Genomic DNA, 18,365 nt, shown 5'->3' with positions numbered 1-18,365 from the left:
GTAGGCTGTTGAGATGTGTGAGGAAGTTGTCCAGTTTTTCTTTCCTGTGTGGCCAAATCACGAAAGTGTCATCAACATATCTAAGCCAGAGTTTGGGTTTGTGTTCAGATTTGTCTAAGGCGTTGGTTTCAAAATGTTCCATGTATAAGTTTGTAATGACAGGTGAGAGGGGTGATCCCATGGGTGCTCCTTCTATCTGTTTGCATCTTTATCCATTATGGATGAAGTATGTGTTGGTTAGGCAGTGGTTGGTCAGGTCCAGGATGTGTTTAGTGGGGTTGTGTTTGTTCTGGATGGCTGTCAAGGCTTCTTTTGTCCTAATCTACAATAAATCCAATGGCTCCCTAGGACACAACATCTAACAGAAAAAAACACACACCAACCGCTTCTTAAATGCACAATCCCATCACCACCCTGCACAGATCAACTCTGTAGCCAAGACCCTATTTAGCTCTCATCAGCTAGCCATACTCTTACCAGGGGTTGTAATACAAATACATACCTATTTCCCTGGTTCAGCTGATAAAGGAGGAGAGCCTGTGGCTTAGTGGCTAATATAACTGCCTAACATGTAATACAGCCATGGTTCAAATCCCAGTAAGGGTATGGCTAGCTGATGAGAGCTAAATAGCTTGAAATGCATCCATACTAGTCTCCCTTTATTTATTTATCAGCACAAATACAACACAAATATAAAAAAGCAACAATAATTTATAGTGATGCATGCATGTTAATAGTTCTACTGCATAACCAAGTGATACAATTACATTTTAAAAGTCTATGTTGGCTCACACTCTTCAGGGTATGACACAGATGAAAGTGGGATATTTGCTAAAAGAATGTGGAAAAACTTGGTGAGCCAAGAAAGTGTGTAAAGGGCCTATTGCTAACAATGCTAGGTATAAGTATACCACTGTTATATGTAAAGCGATTTGACAGGGTGCCCTTTGAAGCATTTGAAATATTGTTCAGTTGAAAGCAGCTACAATTTTAATACACTAATATTTCTCAAAAGGGAGTCACATGAAGCACAGCAGCACTCTGTTCAGTTCAGCAGAACTGAAGAACAGCATAGCCTCTTAAATCTCTCTTTGTGGAAGAAAAAATGCAATGTACAGTAATCACCTGTATGAAGGCCAGGAATTACATTTTAATGTTGCATATAATTACCTTACTACTGTTTATGCAAAGCAGCAGAAGAATGCATCTCATTTGATTATCCACTGGAAAAAGTTTGCCAGGAATATTTAAAAAAATTAGTAAAGAAAATTGTGTTTAAAAAAATTCAAAGGAATGTTGGATAAAAAAACTCTGAACTTCTGAATAAAAACTTCCTTACAACTTTCCTTCCTGTTCATGTTTGGTCATTGTACATTGTGCAAACTCTTATAAGCAGGTTCCACTTATACTAAGTGGAATAATAGAAAATTGTACAAAGAATATAGATCGGAACATTTCTTTAAGGCATTGCCAAAAGAAAAGCCATAGTATATTCAGGCAGAGTGGAAAGTCCTATTTTATGATTTCACACAATTTAACTCTTTTCTGATTTTCACATCTTTATTGTGAAATTTTATATGATGGTGCCTACTGGTCTAACTGGTTCTAGAACACTGGTTTTCCAAGGTTCATTGTTCATTTTTTAAAATTTTTAACATTTATTTTAATCATTATTGTGTTAATAATGAATTATTAAAAATTTAAGGATGAACTGTTATACACAGCATTGAAATCTGTAAGGTTCCAAATGTTGTGATGCAACTGTTATCTCCTATCTAAACTCTCTCAAACAAAGACAATTAGGGGACTGGAAGCTAAAACATATGAAGAACAGTTGCAGGAATTGACTATGTCTAATTTAATGAAGAGGTGTAGTACAGGTGCAACATGGGTGTGATATGGTAGCAATGTTCCAACATCTAAGGGGCAATCAGAAAGAAGAGGGAATCAAATCACTTGAGGAGAGCATAAAAAGCAATGGATGGAAAAACTAAACAAAGAGAAAAACAACCTAGAACTAAGGAGAAATTTCCTAAAAGTGAGAACAATTAAGTAGTGAAATGACTTGTCTTCAGAAATTGTAAATGCTCCATTACTGGAGACTTTTAAGAAGAGATTGAACAGTCATTGGACAGCAGTGGTTTGGACTAGAAGGTCTTTTCTAACTCTTATTATTCTGTATTCTGTCTCTCTCTTCTCTGTGAATGTAATCATCCTGCATCCTACACATTTTGAGAATGCTTATATATTTTCATGTTAAAATTTTGGATTTTAGAAGAAGCAAAATAGATGAAAGCAAACTTTAAAAAATTGCAAGTTACTTTGTATTTATCTTATGTTATTTTTTTTCCTTGGAGAAGGATAAAATAGGTAGAACTATAATTTTGGGCAGAATATCAGTTTAAATATTCTGGAAATATATTCATCATCAATAAGCACCCATTACTGGCTAGAAATATAGGTGATTAAGATCATAATCCCATAAAATTACTAAGACATTTGCAAAACCAGTTTCTCCTTTTTAATTCAAACTTTTTCATTTAAATTACTATATTTTGATTAGCAAATGAACAGTCAAATTCAAAGTAAAAATATTTTTGCTTAGCATTATCTGTTTCATTTTTCATTTTTGCATATCAGCATAAGAATTGAATTTCATATCTTAACAAAGCAGTTAAACTATAAGACACCTTAACTGCTTGATTAACATGTTCTGCATTGTATGCTTGGAAAAAAGTCATGCTTGATGAATCCTATGAAGGAATTAATGTCTAGATTAGAAAAATCGAGTGAATCACTGTGAATACTTCATGGCTTGAGAACATCTGATCATAAGAAACAGTTTCTGGTAATAGGAGTAAAAACCTGTGAAATCTTTGATAAGTCAGCCATGACACAGCTAAATGCCATGTAAAATATATGGCCAAAACTGAGTGAACATCAATACCCTCTAGTGGTTTCTGTGCAATAAAATAAATTATAAATGGGTCTATATATTGTTGTGAAAGTTAAAATTCAAAATATTATATCCAAGATTAATATTATTGATTCACATGTGCATACAACTGTTCTTATATTTTATTTCTCTTCTTTCACTTTTCACTTCATTTTAATATCTTTGCTGCTACTGAAATGTAAATGTTAAATGATCTTTTACTCTATTTATATTACTGTAATAATTACCTTGTATTATTATATTACTAGTAATAATATTTGTCTTGTTTGGTGGAACAAAAGAAGAAGACAAATTGGCCAGAAACAAGGTGGGTGGATTTTGTTACAGTGGTACTGAAATTCTGAAGGACTAAATAGGAACAGATTATCTTGTAGGAGGTCTGCCTATATAGTTGCTAATAATCAACACTGGTATAAAATAATCAGTTAATCTCGCTCGACAGCAGGATCTGGTTGGTTACATTATGAATATTTGTTCCATGCCTAAGGGGAGACTAGAACCTGGAATTCCTCATGCTTAATCCAGGACTTTAACCATTAGACCATACTCACTTTATCAATCATGTAACAGATATAAAGAAATAATAAAATTGTATAAACCTTCCTTCCATATTCAGTACAAGTAATTCAAACATTCATAAAGAGAACTGTTATGCAAGAATTCCGATAAGTTGGCTCTCTTTTAATGTGTACTTTGAAGTCTGACATTATACAGATATCATAGTTTAAGATATAAATTATGTTTGTGTTTTATTTTTCTTATAGATATCTCATGTGGGGAAGGCCTCAAAAATTTCCAGGAATAAAAGACTTTGATTGATTTCATTTGTGTAACTCTATGCATAACTAAATTAAGGGGAGGTACCGCCATACGTCTACTGATTAAATTTAGGGTTTCTTTTCCCTCATATCTAATTTAAAACTGCTGCCTTGCCAATAAACATTAGGGATGGGCAAATTGTATTTAATTTGCATCAAATGTTTGAACTGATTCAGAAAATCTAGCCAATTTGATTCAGACAGAATCTCTGAATAAGATTTTACTTGGACTGATGCAGACAATGAAAATGGATGCATGCCTAGACAGAGAACATTCAAATTGGCCCAGATGTTCTCTTTTGAATCCAAACACCCCAAATCATGTTGAAGTAGAGACTTCTAGGATTATTATAGCCACATCCATGCACTATGTCCTTCTTGATATGGTTTTAGGGCATATTATAGAGCTGGCAATATATATGTGTAACTAACCATACAGCATTCATGTTTGGAACTGATTTATATATATATTTATAATATATAACCTACATAAGCTTATGCTGGATAACTTTGGGGGATTTTTAGGCTATGGTTAGATTGATTTCTAGCCTTAAATCTTCTGAAATATTGATTCAAAACATGTTTCCCATTTATTTAGTAAAACAGAAAAAGAAGAAAATAACAAAATAAAAAACAAAGAGAAAAAGAAAGACGTACACCCCCCCACACACACACCGTGTTTCCCCTGAAAATAAGAGAGGGTCTTATTTTCTTTTGACCCACCCCCTGAAATAAGCACTTGGCCTTATTTTCTGGGATGTCTTATTATTTTTGAGGTGCAGGAGGCAGCGAACATGATCACCTCATGGCTGCTGCTGGTTGCAATATTTTCGGGGAGGGCTTATTTTTTTGGGAAGGCATATTTTAGTGCATGCTCTCAAAAGCCCAATTGGGCTATTATCCAGGGAGTGCGTGTCTTATTTTCAGGGAAACAGGGTATGAAACACACACACACACACACACACACACACACACACAGACAGAATAATCCCTTAATTAGGGGTAGAGTTGGGGCAATTGAATGGAGCTGAGCATTTACTGGACAGATGCCCTTCCTAACACCACATGGAGTTCACAGCAGATATTTTTTCTGCTGTGGAGAAACACCAGCCATTATCTAGTAGTGGCATCTTCACCACTAGGCCACCATACCATTAATTATATATCCCACTCAGAAGTTTGAGAGTTGAATGCACACACACACACACACACACACACACACACACACACCCCTATACCGACGTGGGAGGGTGTATCAGTTTCAGTAAAGAAGCATCATATTTCATTGTAATCATCCATACATAACTTACTGTCAGAAAGCCATTTGTAAATTGCAGGTAATATTGAGTCTTCAATGTACTCAGTTAATTGGGACATATATTTATTTTCCAATGCTAAAAAACCCCAATCTTTTAGCAGTGTACTTCATACAGATGATATATAAACAGGGAAACATTTTTAAATGTCTGTGTGAAGTGGGATTGGTTAGCTCTTTACAATTTTCATATATTTTTTTCCTTGTCATTCAATGTTCCAAGATTCATTATGTAAATAAGATTATAGTTTTTGACAAAAGAAAAATCTTGTGCACTTGGCATCCCCTGACATGGGGCATCAAACAATTAATAAAAGCTGCTATGATTTTATTATGTTATCCATCCAATTCTTAACAATCAATGTACAAGACATTAAAATGATATACTTTTATCTAGAGTACAGAAATAAAAATGGAGTTAGAGATGTGTTTTCAGTAGAATGCTATACCATTCTAGCTTCTGTAATAATAAATACCTTAAAATTTTCTTAAAATTCTACCATACTATCTCAAGCAGGGGTAGGTTCCGGCAGGCACTACTGCCTGTTCACTCTTGTGCGCTCTTTGCACCCATGCTTTGTGTATGCACTTGATGTGTGCTGCGCGTGCATGCACAATGTAATTCAAATTTGATGGCGCTGACTGGGGAATCTGTTCAAGGGTGTGGCAGGCCTGAGTCGCTGCTGGTTCCAGTGACCCATGCCCCCAAACCACTACCAGGTCAGAACGTGTAGGAACCCACCACTAGTCTTGAGGTAGAGAGACTTCATTTTATTTCATCAATAGGAAGCCTAGAAGTGATTTGGATTCTTGATATAATATTCACTTAGAGCCATTTTAAAATCTCTCGATGTACAATGTTCTCCCAAATGTTTTCCATGTATTGTTATAGACCATCTTTAAAAATAAAGCTTATCATTAAATAATTGATATTTTACTCTGAATATCTCTAGCTTCTTCTGCATTCATTTTCAAGTGCATCCATGTATCTGGTATTCCCCAACCTCCAATTTATTTCCTTATTATATCTTTCAAAGGTTCTTTAATTAATTAACTTATTTATTAAATTTATATGCCATCCACCTCACTATTCAAAGTGTCTCTGGGTGACATCTAAATCCTCTTAAGCAAGTAGAAAAGAATAATAAGTAGATACAGGATTTTAGATCACATGGTTCTTTCAGCACTTAGAAATGTATCTATTACATCCACATTCCAATTCATAGAATTTTCAAGAGTCAACTACAATGTGAAGAATATGATGTTCTGAATGGAAGAGGGGAATAGAAGAGGTAACTTATTTTAAGACAGGTTGATGGTACCTTGTACTACTGGAATTATCAAAGTCTAAATAAAATAAAATATTATCTCCTTTTTCACCAACTTATCTTTTTAAATAGCAAATTGAAGACAGAAATTTAGTCTTGTGAACCAGAAATTCTTTTGAAGGCATCTGTTTTATTTTACAGGTAACAGTTGGAAAGGTTGAGAAATTCACATCCCACTGAATCAAATAAATTTTGCAGCAATGGAAGTTTAACAGTATCTAAGATCTTGAAACCATGTGCCAAGATCTCATACTTCTAAAATATTCACTTCTGTTATTGGTAGGAAAACCTTTCTTATGAAATATCTCTTAAGCAATTCAAATTATCACCCTTGCCATTGCTAAACCTCTCCCCTACATCTTTCTAGTGCTGTGTTAAAATTCCTTATCTATTTCTATATAGTTAATGTATATTCTCATTTTATAAGCATTTTCCAGCATTTTGCAGGATCCATAGCAGTGGTGGGTTTCAAATTTTTCTAGAACCTATTCTGTAGGTGTGGCCTGTTTTGTGGGAGTGGCTCAGCGGTCATGTGACCAGGTGGGCATGGCCAACTTGGAAAATGTGGTGAAACTCACTTAACGACGCTCTTGCTTAGCAACCAAAATTTTGGGCTCAATTGTGGTCATAAGTTTTCTTTCTTTCTTTCTTTCATCTCTCTCTCCCACTTTCTTTTTCTTTCTTTTCTTTTTTCATTTTTTCTGCCTTTCTTTCTCTTTCTCTCTCTTTCTGTTTCTCTGTGTGTCTGTCTGTCTGTCTCTCTCTCTGTGTAGCTCTTTGTCTCTCTCTCCCTCCCCCCCCCTCTGTCATTCTTTCTGTCTGTCTGTCTGTCTGTCTGTCTGTATCTCTGTCTCTCTCTCTCCTCCCTCCTCCATCTGTCACTCTGTATGTATGTGTCTGTCTGTCTCTCACTCTCTCTCCCTCCCTCCCTCCCTCTCTCTCTATCTCTCTGTGTTCTCTCTCCTCCCTTCCTCTCTGTCTGTCACTCTGTGTGTATGTGTGTGTGTGTGTGTGTGTGTGTGTGTGTCTGTCTGTCACTCACTCAATCACTCACTCTGTGTGTGTGTGTCTCTCTCTCTCTGTGTGTCTCTGTCTGTCTGTCCCTCTCTCCGTCCCAACTGGAGAACAACCTTTTCTGTCCCTTTACCAGCCCATCTGGGAAGATGAGGAACGCGAGGGGGATCCCTCCCCCCCACGGATGGGCTCCGAACCAGCGGAGCCTCGTCCTTCTTTTTAAGCAGGCAGGTATCAGAGAGAAGAAGGCAGCGTGGCTTGTGCAGCAGCTGAAGATCGCTGCCCGCCTGCCCCCTCCCAAAGTGACATCGCAGGTTTTCAAGATAGTTCGGACAGGTGTTTTTTAAAAAGAAAACCCTGAAAAAGCCGCAAGATCTGGAGAGAGATCCGGTCAGCCCGAGAAGACATTTCTGAGAAGAGATCTCACCATTTTTTGCATCGGGGCATGCTGCAAGGGGGGTGGGTGGAGTGAAGCCCTTTTCCAGCTGTCGCAAAGGACTTCCCCGGACTTGCTTTAGTGAGCACGGGCCCGCACCTCCACCACCACCAATCCGGAAAAGGTCTTTGCTCCCTCTCTCTTGCAGCAAGCCTCGATGCAAAAAAACGCCAAGGACTTGCGAGTGAGTGACAGGGGCGGGGCTTCCGGGTTCATTGACCAACTGGATTGCGCGATCCGGTGGGAACCGGCAGAAACCCACCACTGATCCATAGCTATCATAGCTTGGTACGAGATTTAACCTCATGACTTCCTTTCTTGAAGCTTGACTCTTCTTGCTTTCTTTGGATATGGAGAAGTTGAGAAAGATATGTTATTGTAACTATTAGACAGCAAACCCCCCCCCCCAATTATATTTAAATTACCATTCTGTTTTCATTTGAGCCTCTCTTGATTATGTTTTAATGTGTAGGAAGTTATCACCTAGCCCTCTCCCAGAAAAATGAAATATCCTAGGAAATATTGATAAGGCAGAATATTATATTTTCCTGGATGTGAAAAAGGGAGAAACACATTTTAAACACAGAGTAAATTCCTGCAGCTTCCCCGCTTTGTCAATGGGCCATTAAGAAGGCCAAGCTAGTCCACTTTACATAATAAAGAGTTCTCCTCTTAACTCCAGAGTGATGGGATAAGGCAGGATAATATAAGCCTTTATTCAAGTGACCACATGGCAGCTGAACTCAATCAAACCTGAATTCAAAACAGCCTAGAGGGTTGCCCCTGCATGGGCCCATGTGAGTCTGGCAACCAATCAGAATACATTTCTTACACAGGAACAGGAAACAGATAGGTGGGACTGAACAGGTTATAAAAATCCCTGCAAGCCCTTCTTCACCCCTTCTCTTCCCTTCTCTTCTTCTCCACCAACATTGAAGCATGTGATCGCCTTTTCTGTTCAGGGCTCGGGCCATGTGGTCCTGTCCACCATTAAACCATCTTTCCAAGCAGCCTCCATGTCTCCAGTGTCTTTTTCCCCACTTGGAGCCGAACCCAGAAGGACATTTCTTCCTACAATTGGCGACTCAGATGGGACTCCAAGCTAGCCTAACAAATGGATTTGGCCCAGGTAAGCCTCCCATGCCGGCACAGACCCCATTGAGTCTGTGGGTGGACTTTATCTTGGCCTTGACCATTTGGATCTAGGCTTTAAAGGGGTTTTGAGTTTGAGCTCAAAGGCTGCCTGGAAAGAAGGTGAGTACCTCTAAATTTTGATTCTCTAAAATTTAATGTTAAAGCATGGCAAAGCGTGGAAATGTGTGTATGCCTGCATGTGTGTGAGTGATGAAATCTTTCTCCCAATCACAGCTGGATCCTGGTTCCTCTGTGTGTTTTACCAAGAGAGCCTGGAAAGTATTAGGATCAGGCCAGAGCATGGACCTTCTGTTAGGGAAAGGAGAGTGTGTGTGAAAATGGATGGAAAAGTGAATGAACACTTTTTGTTGTTGTTGCTTTTGTCCTGTGAAAGCAAAAAAAAAAAAAAAGGCAAAGGCCCATGGTGTATGTAAAAGAGTAGAGGTACCTGGTACTAACTGCAGAGAGAGGGGCAGAGGTCCTCAAGGATTACTTTTTTGATCCTCAAAACCCAGGTGATTCCCTGAGAGAAGGGGCTGAATACTTCGTAGGGAATCGAAGTCCTTCCCAGAATCTTTTTTTTTCTGAAAACTTACGGTGGGTGGCACCCGGCTAGGCCAAAGTGAGCCCTGCATGTAAAGGGTCATGGGAAGCGTTAGCTCGTGGGTGGCCAGAAGTGCCCTCGGAGATTTCCTTAGATGCCAAGATTTTGGCTGAGAGCAAGGAAATTGTGTGAGAAATGGGCTTTGCTGAAAGATGACACAGGAAAACTAATTTGGCTACATAAAGGTACTTAAAAGAAAAGGGAAATGTTGAAATGTTTCTTTTTTTTCTCTTGTCTGTCTCTTACTCTGTCTTCTATGCAACCACGTGGTTTTTGTTTGTTAAGATTTGTGCCTTCCCCAATTTAACTGAGATTCAGGGTGGGAATGATTTTGTTTGTGAAAATTTGGAGTAAATGGGTGATCTGCTCTGCTTACCTTTCACTATTGTGATCTTTCATCTGCATATAAAAATTATGCAGTTACATTTCTTTGCTCTGAATACAATTTTGATTTTTTTTCTTCTTCTGGAAATTTTTGAGGTTTAAAATGCTTAATTAAACCTATAAAAAGGAATGATTTTGAGATATTTTGCTTACATTTGTAAATGTTTTAACATACTTGATGAGAATTTGCTTCCATCTGAATGGAATTTGATATTTTGGAGTGTTGACTCAAAGTACCTTTTTTTTTAAAAAAAAATTGCAATTTTTAAAAGCTGTTCTTCTTCCCTCCCTCTTTTACACCTGTGCATTTTTAAATGTTTATGAGTCAAGGTGCTCTACCCTATGATATTTTATTTGTTTGTTTGTTTGCAACACAAGTTGTTGTCCCTCTTGGAAATTTACTCATCTTACTGCAAAAGTGTTTCAATCATACAGGCAGTGGGAATGCCATGTTCCATGAAATTTACCTCGTCTGCCTCCTGAAATAATGTTTGGATTTCCACACTTGGACAGAATGGGTGAGATTCCACAACATGAGACTAAAGATATGTCTGTAAAGAACTGTATTCTTGGCCTCTCCTCTTTTTTTTTAACCTCAGAAACAAAGGACTGCTAGCTCAAACCATAACTCTCCAATTTGCTGCTTGTGATTGCCTCCTGATAAAACCTGACATGAGGAAAAAAAACTTAGCCAAGCCTGGGACAGACTGCCAAGACTGACTGACCACTCTTACCAGCAAGCCAAGCCTAGTACCATCCAGCAGACATGAAAGAACCCTGAAGGAGATGAAGAAGTAAAGACCAAAAGACTTTTCAATTCCCAGAAGACAGCTGAAAAGATTATGGGGAGGGTGGAATTTGATAAAGTTTTCTTTCTCTGTTTCATTCACAGAAATTTATTATGCTTTCTTCCTTGCCTCATTTATATTGTAATCAGTTTAATGTATTCATGTAAGAATTGTATTTGAGAATGGCTAGCACAGCAAGTTCTGAACACCTTAGATTTCTGGCTGGTGGGAGGGAAATTTTCTCCAAAATGTCTGTATTTTCTGTATTGTAGAAGCAGCTACACACACACACACACACACACACACACACACTAAGAGAGAGGGAGAGAGAGAGGCTCCGTTCAGAATTAGATTGAAACTATCTCCTTGACTTAACTCCACAAAGCATTTCCTAGGTTGATTTTTGTCTTTGCACAAAAGCAGATATCTCCCTTTTAATCCCATGGGGGAGGGTCAGTTCCCCTCAGGCAATTCCCCCACTTGAAGAGTAGTAGAAAGGATCTTCAAAACTCAAACCCTGACAGTGACTCCCCCCCCCCCAAAATGATGTTGCCCAGTAAAGCAGGACATGGTGCACTGGTGGTCTCAGGAGGAGGAATCCCAGGGCTCATTGTGTGTAGTTTTAAAAATACTAAATAGCTTGTATTACACACTAGCTAAACTCAATTTGGCCTCACTAAAATAAGAGCTAGGGCAGATTAAAGAACCATCCCCTGAAAATGGGTAGCCTGTACTTCTTTAAAAGGCAGAACCATGGCTGTGAAGGATTTTTGGGATTTGTGGTTGCTTGTACCCTGTCTGGAAGCTCACAGAAAGTGATATCAACCATCTGAAAATAATTGGCATGGTAAATTGGATATTGTAAATTTCTTTCCAGAAATTGTGCCCTGGTTGTTAAGACCTTCATGGTTGAAAGCTCTCTGGGAGCCAACTGAAGGGATCCTTTTGCTGTCTCTTTCAATGCCTTTCCATCAGAAAAATTAAGTTTCCTTGATCTGACCAATTTTATCTTTTGTCAAAAACATGTGCGTTCCACTCACATGTTTTGAAAAAAAAAGGAGGGATTGTAGGAAGTTATCACCTAGCCCTCTCCCAGAAAAATGAAATATCCTAGGAAATATTGATAAGGCAGAATATTATATTTTCCTGGATGTGAAAAAGGGAGAAACACATTTTAAACACAGAGTAAATTCCTGCAGCTTCCCCGCTTTGTCAATGGGCCATTAAGAAGGCCAAGCTAGTCCACTTTACATAATAAAGAGTTCTCCTCTTAACTCCAGAGTGATGGGATAAGGCAGGATAATATAAGCCTTTATTCAAGTGACCACATGGCAGCTGAACTCAATCAAACCTGAATTCAAAACAGCCTAGAGGGTTGCCCCTGCATGGGCCCATGTGAGTTTGGCAACCAATCAGAATACATTTCTTACACAGGAACAGGAAACAGATAGGTGGGACTGAACAGGTTATAAAAATCCCTGCAAGCCCTTCTTCACCCCTTCTCTTCCCTTCTCTTCTTCTCCACCAACATTGAAGCATGTGATCGCCTTTTCTGTTCAGGGCTCGGGCCATGTGGTCCTGCCCACCATTAAACCATCTTTCCAAGCAGCCTCCATGTCTCCAGTGTCTTTTTCCCCACTTGGAGCCGAACCCAGAAGGACATTTCTTCCTACAAATGACAAGGAAGTAATTAAGTATAAGACTACCATACCCCATTCCTAACCAAAATCAGGGGGAAATATTACAATCCTCAACTGCTTATAAACAAATCCCACTCCTCCCAGTGTGTAAGCAGCCTCTTTTATAGGGAGGTAAACAATTTAGAAAAGGGAGAATAGAGACTCTGAGCATATAGCAATAGCACCTAGCCGTATATACCACTTTATAGTGCTTTACAGCCATCTAAGTAGTTTACAGAGTCAGCATATTGTGTCAAACAATTTGGGTCCTCATTTTACCCACCTCGGAAGGATGGAAGGCTGAGTCAACCTTGAGCCTAGTGGGATTTGAACTGTCAAATTGTAGGCTAGCCTGCAGTACTGCACTCTAACCACCGAAGCACAGTGGTTAGAGCATAATTCCTATATATTCTGTTCCTTTTTTTTCTTTTGAAGTTCACATGAAAACTCTACGGTTCTTTATGCACAAGTGAAGTTTGCAAAGGAAAACATGCTTCCCAAATAATTATGATCCTCCTCTTTGGGGATTCAGCCAACTAGTGCTGAATATATTTGAAGTAAAAGTATATTTACTTTACTAAGTTAGAATGCGGTATTACAGGCAATTTCAATTAGCTGCAAGGAGTTTGATCCTCACCAGCTCAAGTTGACTCACCCTTCCATCCTTCGGTAAAATGAGGATCCAGATTGTTGGGGGCAAGATGCTGACTCTGTAAATCACTAAGAGAGGGCTGTTAAGCACTATGAAGTGGTATATACTGTAAGTCTAAGTGCCATTGCTATTGCTATTCTTTACAATAGGCTACTCTTTACATGATGTAAAGCTAATGGAAACTTCAATTACAGCTCAAACTAGGAGAAAAAAGGATTCAGATGAAACAATAGTTTTAGATTCATGCAGCAAATGAAAAGATATTAAGAAAAGTTCTATTTCTATATTCAAAATTAGTTTAATAGAAACTGAAAAACATACCAAAGGAAAGCATTATTTTCATGGAATGGATGGATTGTTGGGTTCTTGCTCTAAAGTTGTATTTTTGTCCTATTTTTCATTGATTTTCAGATGGTCTCAATGGTTTATACCTTCCTGGACTTCAGTTAAAGGCCAGAAGCAGACCTGGGTTTTTCTTTGTTTGTGTTTAGAGCAACAAATTTATACAGCCAAAGAAGCTTTAGAGTGCCAAAGGGACTGAAAAAGGAAGAAACACAGCATTCTTAGTGCCTCTTTGGGGGAACAAAACTTTTAGGACAGAGTTTGGCACAAACTTAATAGGTAAGTAAAACAGGTCGAGAACTAGAGAACTTTGGAACATATAAATGCAGAGTGGGTCAAAAATAAAAATGAAAAAGACGACATAGGAATTTTGAAATAATGCATCAGTCTGTCGTATTTCTTAATCCATCCTTCCACTTACATGATTCACAGTCCTAAATTGAAATATACTAGTTGTTAATACACCTGAGAGGTTTTAAGGCTCCCTTTAGGCATACAATTGCTTTAATTTATGCTTCTTGGATCCTTGTTCTACTAGATCCGTCAGACTGCAAATCTTCAAATTCCAGCTGTCATAGCAACTGTAATATGAAGCTATCAAGTCAGGAGGAATAGGAAGAGATAATATTTACCAGAATCTAGTAGAATCCATGAAGGTAACATACACATAAGTACCACCAACATGCAAACTATGCAATTCAGATCATTTGAGTCACACAACTGATGCAAATTATGTTATTTTGCTATTTATATAATGATATCACCAACCTCTCTGGATATTCATGATCATACATGGCTAGGTCAATTTAATTTGTATGTTCAAACTCTACAGTTTCTAATTCTGGGAAATAGTTATGTCTTTGGAAGACAATAAAACCACTGGTCAGATGATAGGTGGGAGACATCATTGGAAGATAAAGAATGTGAGCTGCCATTGCCACAATTTGTACATGTAATAAGAGGACTGATAATTGAAATTGTGGTTAAGAGGCAACAGTTCATGATAAAAATCAGTAAGTGGACCTCTAGGTCAGATTGACCTACTTGCTGTAGAACAGAGATTTGGTTATGCCTGGTGATAGACTTGGAAGAAAGTTCTCCCAGAGGATAAATTCACCATCAGGTCCAGAAATTATGGGGATTATAGCCAAAAACTACAGTAGCCAAGAAGGGAAGAAGAGCTCAACACAATGAATTGGATTTGCAAGATGGTTTTCTCTAGATGGCAAAACGTTTTGGCACCAAGTGCTGAAAAGGTCGCATTGAAACATCGCCACATTCTGGAAAAGCCAAACTTCTAGTGTGCATGTACACCCAATGATCAACTGGCCGGTTCACATGCTCATGCCATTTTTCAGCACTGCCACATGTACAAAGAGATTATACTCCAGAAAAGTCAAAGTTCTGGGTTCTGGCGTTAATGCGCACCTGACAATCAGCTGGCCGTACATGTGCACACACTGGTTTTGGCACTGTTGCGTGTATGAAGGACAGCTGATCATTGCATGTGCATGCTCACCAGAAATACAAAAGACAAGCAGGCAAGCCCACACCTGCCGGGTGACATGGCTTTGTGTTCCACTTTGGGCATGGGTGCCATAGGTTTGCCATCACGGCTCCAGATTAAAATTGATAAGGTTGACATTTTTCCTCTCCTACTCCATCCCACCTCATCAGTGTATAGGAAAGCAGGAGAGATATAGATAAGAAGGATCCTCATATGTCCTGATCCTTGTAAGTCTTCTGAGACTGAAAAATGCCAGCACATCTTACATTGGTATTGCATGTTTGATTATTACGTTCATTCAAGGCTAGATATCTTGTTTTGTAGAATGAGTGATTACCAAGCTAAACTCTCCATGGCCCTACATGTAGTGCTTTATCCTGGTGAGAGTGATGGGATGGAGTTTGTGGGATAAAATAGGATTTATACTCCAATTGTCGTATGGGGAACAAGATACTGGAGAACAAATTGAAATATATCAGATGGGAAAAGATGTGACAGGGGTACTGTGGGTACTGGGTGGGCTGTTACAGATAAAAGGGAATCTGCATATTGGTTCAGGCCTCTTCTTCTAAACTGGAGGCCCAGTCTTAGCCTAGGCAGCCAAATTGCTGGGTATCATTATCTCCAGAATTTGTTGATAAATGTCAGGTATTTTTGGAACAAGTCTATATCTATCTATGACATGGTGATGATCATGGATTTGACATGTATTACTACAACCAATCTTTCTAGAAATATGCTGCTCCCCCATCTCAGATATTGCAGATGCTGTGATCTCCAGAAAGGCTCTTGTGGTGAAGCATAGCATTGTCCCAGAAGTGACTGAATTAGAATATTCATGTGCAGAACTAGACCAGAGAAGCAACCTAGAGATGCCCTGTTTTACTAACCTCTTAGCTGCTCTGGATCGATGTTGGATATTCTGAGACTTTCAGTTGGCAACCCTTGTGGGGTTAATTGGTTAATCAGTAGTTGGCAAACCACACTGATTAAATCAGTCAAAGTCCACATTCCTTTCTCTTAATCCTTTTTGCTTACAAGAAGGTACGATGGAATTTGCATGTTGCATGCAGTAAGAGATTAACTTATAAACATATGGGTCACGTATCTATATCATGAAGTGTCCATGAGGTGTCCATGAGGAAAGCATGTATCTGTAAACCAATCAGTAGTTGCCAATTTTCTTTCCAATGAGCTTTTGCTATTCCGAGAAGCTTGACAATAAAAGGGAGCACTGGAGAGATACTTGGGGTGCCTTCCCAGTGGGTGCCTTCCCATCAGAGTGCCTTCCCATCACAACCTTACTTACATTTTTTACATGCTTTTTTTGCCCTCCCCAGGCTCCAGAGGCTTTATAGGAGCCTGGGGAGGGTGAAAAGAGCCTCCCCTGCTCCCCCGGAGGCCCTCCGGAGGGTCATTTTGAGCGCTCCGAGCTCCAGACGGTCCCTGAAGCCTCCAGAGGGCCTGGGGGGGGCAGGGAGGCTCTTTTCGCCCTCCCCAGGCTCCTATAAAACCTCTGGAGCCTGAGGAGGGAGAAAAATAGCTTTTAAAAATGGTGAACTCAGCTGGCCAGTGCACGCATGCGCGCTAGCCAGCTGACAGGGCAGCGCCTCGCGTGCCCTGACAAATGGCTCCACGTGCCACCTGTGGCAGATGTGCCATAGGTTCACCATCATTGCTCTAGGGGGTGGTGCTCATCTCCATTTCAAAGCTGAAGAGCCAGCACTCTCCAAAGACATCTCCATGGTCATGTGACCAGCATAACTAAATGCCAAAGGCACACAGAACGTTGTTACCTTCCCACCAAAGTGGTCCCTATTTTTCTACTTGCATTTTTACATGCTTTTGAACTGCTAGGTTGGCAGAAGCTGGGTCAACTAACGGGAGCTAAACTAAAAAAAATCTGCATGAAATGTATTTTAAAAAAATAAACATACGTACATTTAATTTAAGTACCCCAGTGCATAATTTTTTATCTGTTTTCTCCCAAGACATATACGTATGTAAACTTTAAATGTTCACATATTAAAAGATAGTTCAATATTTTTGAGCCACATTTTATAGGAAAATATTAGCGAGGTTTACATCTGCACATTAATCTAGAAGGTGCAGATTAAGGTCATTTTGTATCAGAATGCGCAATGATCAGATCACTTGAGAATTTAAACCTAATCTGCAATACAGAGATAATAATTCTGATTAATTTCCAGTTGTTTCAAGGATTATAACGAAATAAACTTTGTGAGTTTTTGGACTATTCTATAGATTTATATTCATGCCAAGTGGAGGGGAAAAGGATGAACTAAAATTTCCTTCAATAGTTACTAATTTGTTTTGTGTAGATATTCAGATTCTGTGAAATATGTCCATTTCATAACTTTTATCCAAATCCTGACCATAATTAACTTTATTGTAACAGATTGTGGATATATCTAAATTGAAGCAGGCTTTACCCAATGGGAACTGAATTCAAAAGTTATTTTTTCTGAAAGTATGGTGGTAATGCAGAGTGATATGGAGTCAACATGCTTACACAAATGAATAACCTTCTCCCAAACGTGTGTGTGTGTGTGTGTGTGTGTGTGTGTGTAAACCTCTTTGGACAGGTAAAGGAGGAAATGGGAGAAGGAGTGTATAAAAGCACAGTAAATGTATTTAGAATGGCTTTCCAATAATAGTAATTGTATAGAGATTTTGAAATTTTCATGTCTCAATTGTTCCAGAATCCACTGCACTTTGCTTAGTGTTCTCTCTATGGAACAGCCCATTGAAGTCTGTACATTTGAGAGGATATAGTATTTGGATATGTACTTAGGGGAATGATGGATATTCAAATTATCTTTTATTATTTCTTCCACATATTATTACTTATTTCATCTGCCTTTCCTCCAGGAACTCAAGGTGGCTTACATGGGGATTTTCCTTCACTTTGTTCTGTCTTGTTACTGCAATAGCAACAGTTGTTGAATTGGATTTGCCTCAAGAGAGGACTGACTCAACATCACTGTGACTTTCAATGATTAAGGAGGTCTCCCCAGACTTAACACCATTCATCACAATCTTCAATTGCTTCTGTCCTTTTGTATTTCCTGGTGCAAAATAAAAAGCAAACTTTCAAATTCTTGATGTCAAAATGCTTTAGTTGAGCTCCTGTACCTTTCCTTCTGCCATTTTGCAGTTTGTTGTCTTAAGACCATTTCACAGCATATGTTGTATTGTCTAACAGGCATTTGCAAGGAAGGTATCAGGGAAAGGAATAGGAAGCAAATTGTTTTCTCCCAACGTTTCACAATCTCTTTTCCACAAGAACCTCTATTATTAGCATTCTTAAATCTTGCACCTTAATTAATATAGCAACAAATATTCTGTATGCCATTTCTATCATAGCAATAAAATAATGCCAAATTA

General features: G+C 38.7%; 1 long non-coding RNA gene across 2 annotated transcripts in view; it reads left to right on the top strand.

Annotated features, from left to right (window-relative positions):
• The window catches only part of LOC309385171, a 52,980-nt gene extending 34,937 nt beyond the window's left edge, over nt 1-18,043 (top strand). The window contains exons 2-4 of one of the 2 annotated variants that reach the window (XR_014174166.1): nt 6,559-6,696; nt 13,520-13,729; nt 17,850-18,043. This is a non-coding gene — a long non-coding RNA (uncharacterized lncRNA). Of the gene's footprint in view, nt 1-6,558; nt 6,697-13,519; nt 13,730-13,988; nt 14,108-17,849 lie in introns of those variants that run through there. The other variant, XR_014174167.1, reaches the window with a different exon arrangement.
• Nucleotides 18,044-18,365: the final 322 nt, after the last annotated feature.

The sequence above is a fragment of the Natrix helvetica genome, assembly GCF_964273705.1.
Source record: "Natrix helvetica genome assembly, chromosome: 1".
Lineage (NCBI taxonomy): Eukaryota > Metazoa > Chordata > Lepidosauria > Squamata > Natricidae > Natrix > Natrix helvetica.
This window is presented reverse-complemented; position numbering and strand designations above follow the sequence as displayed.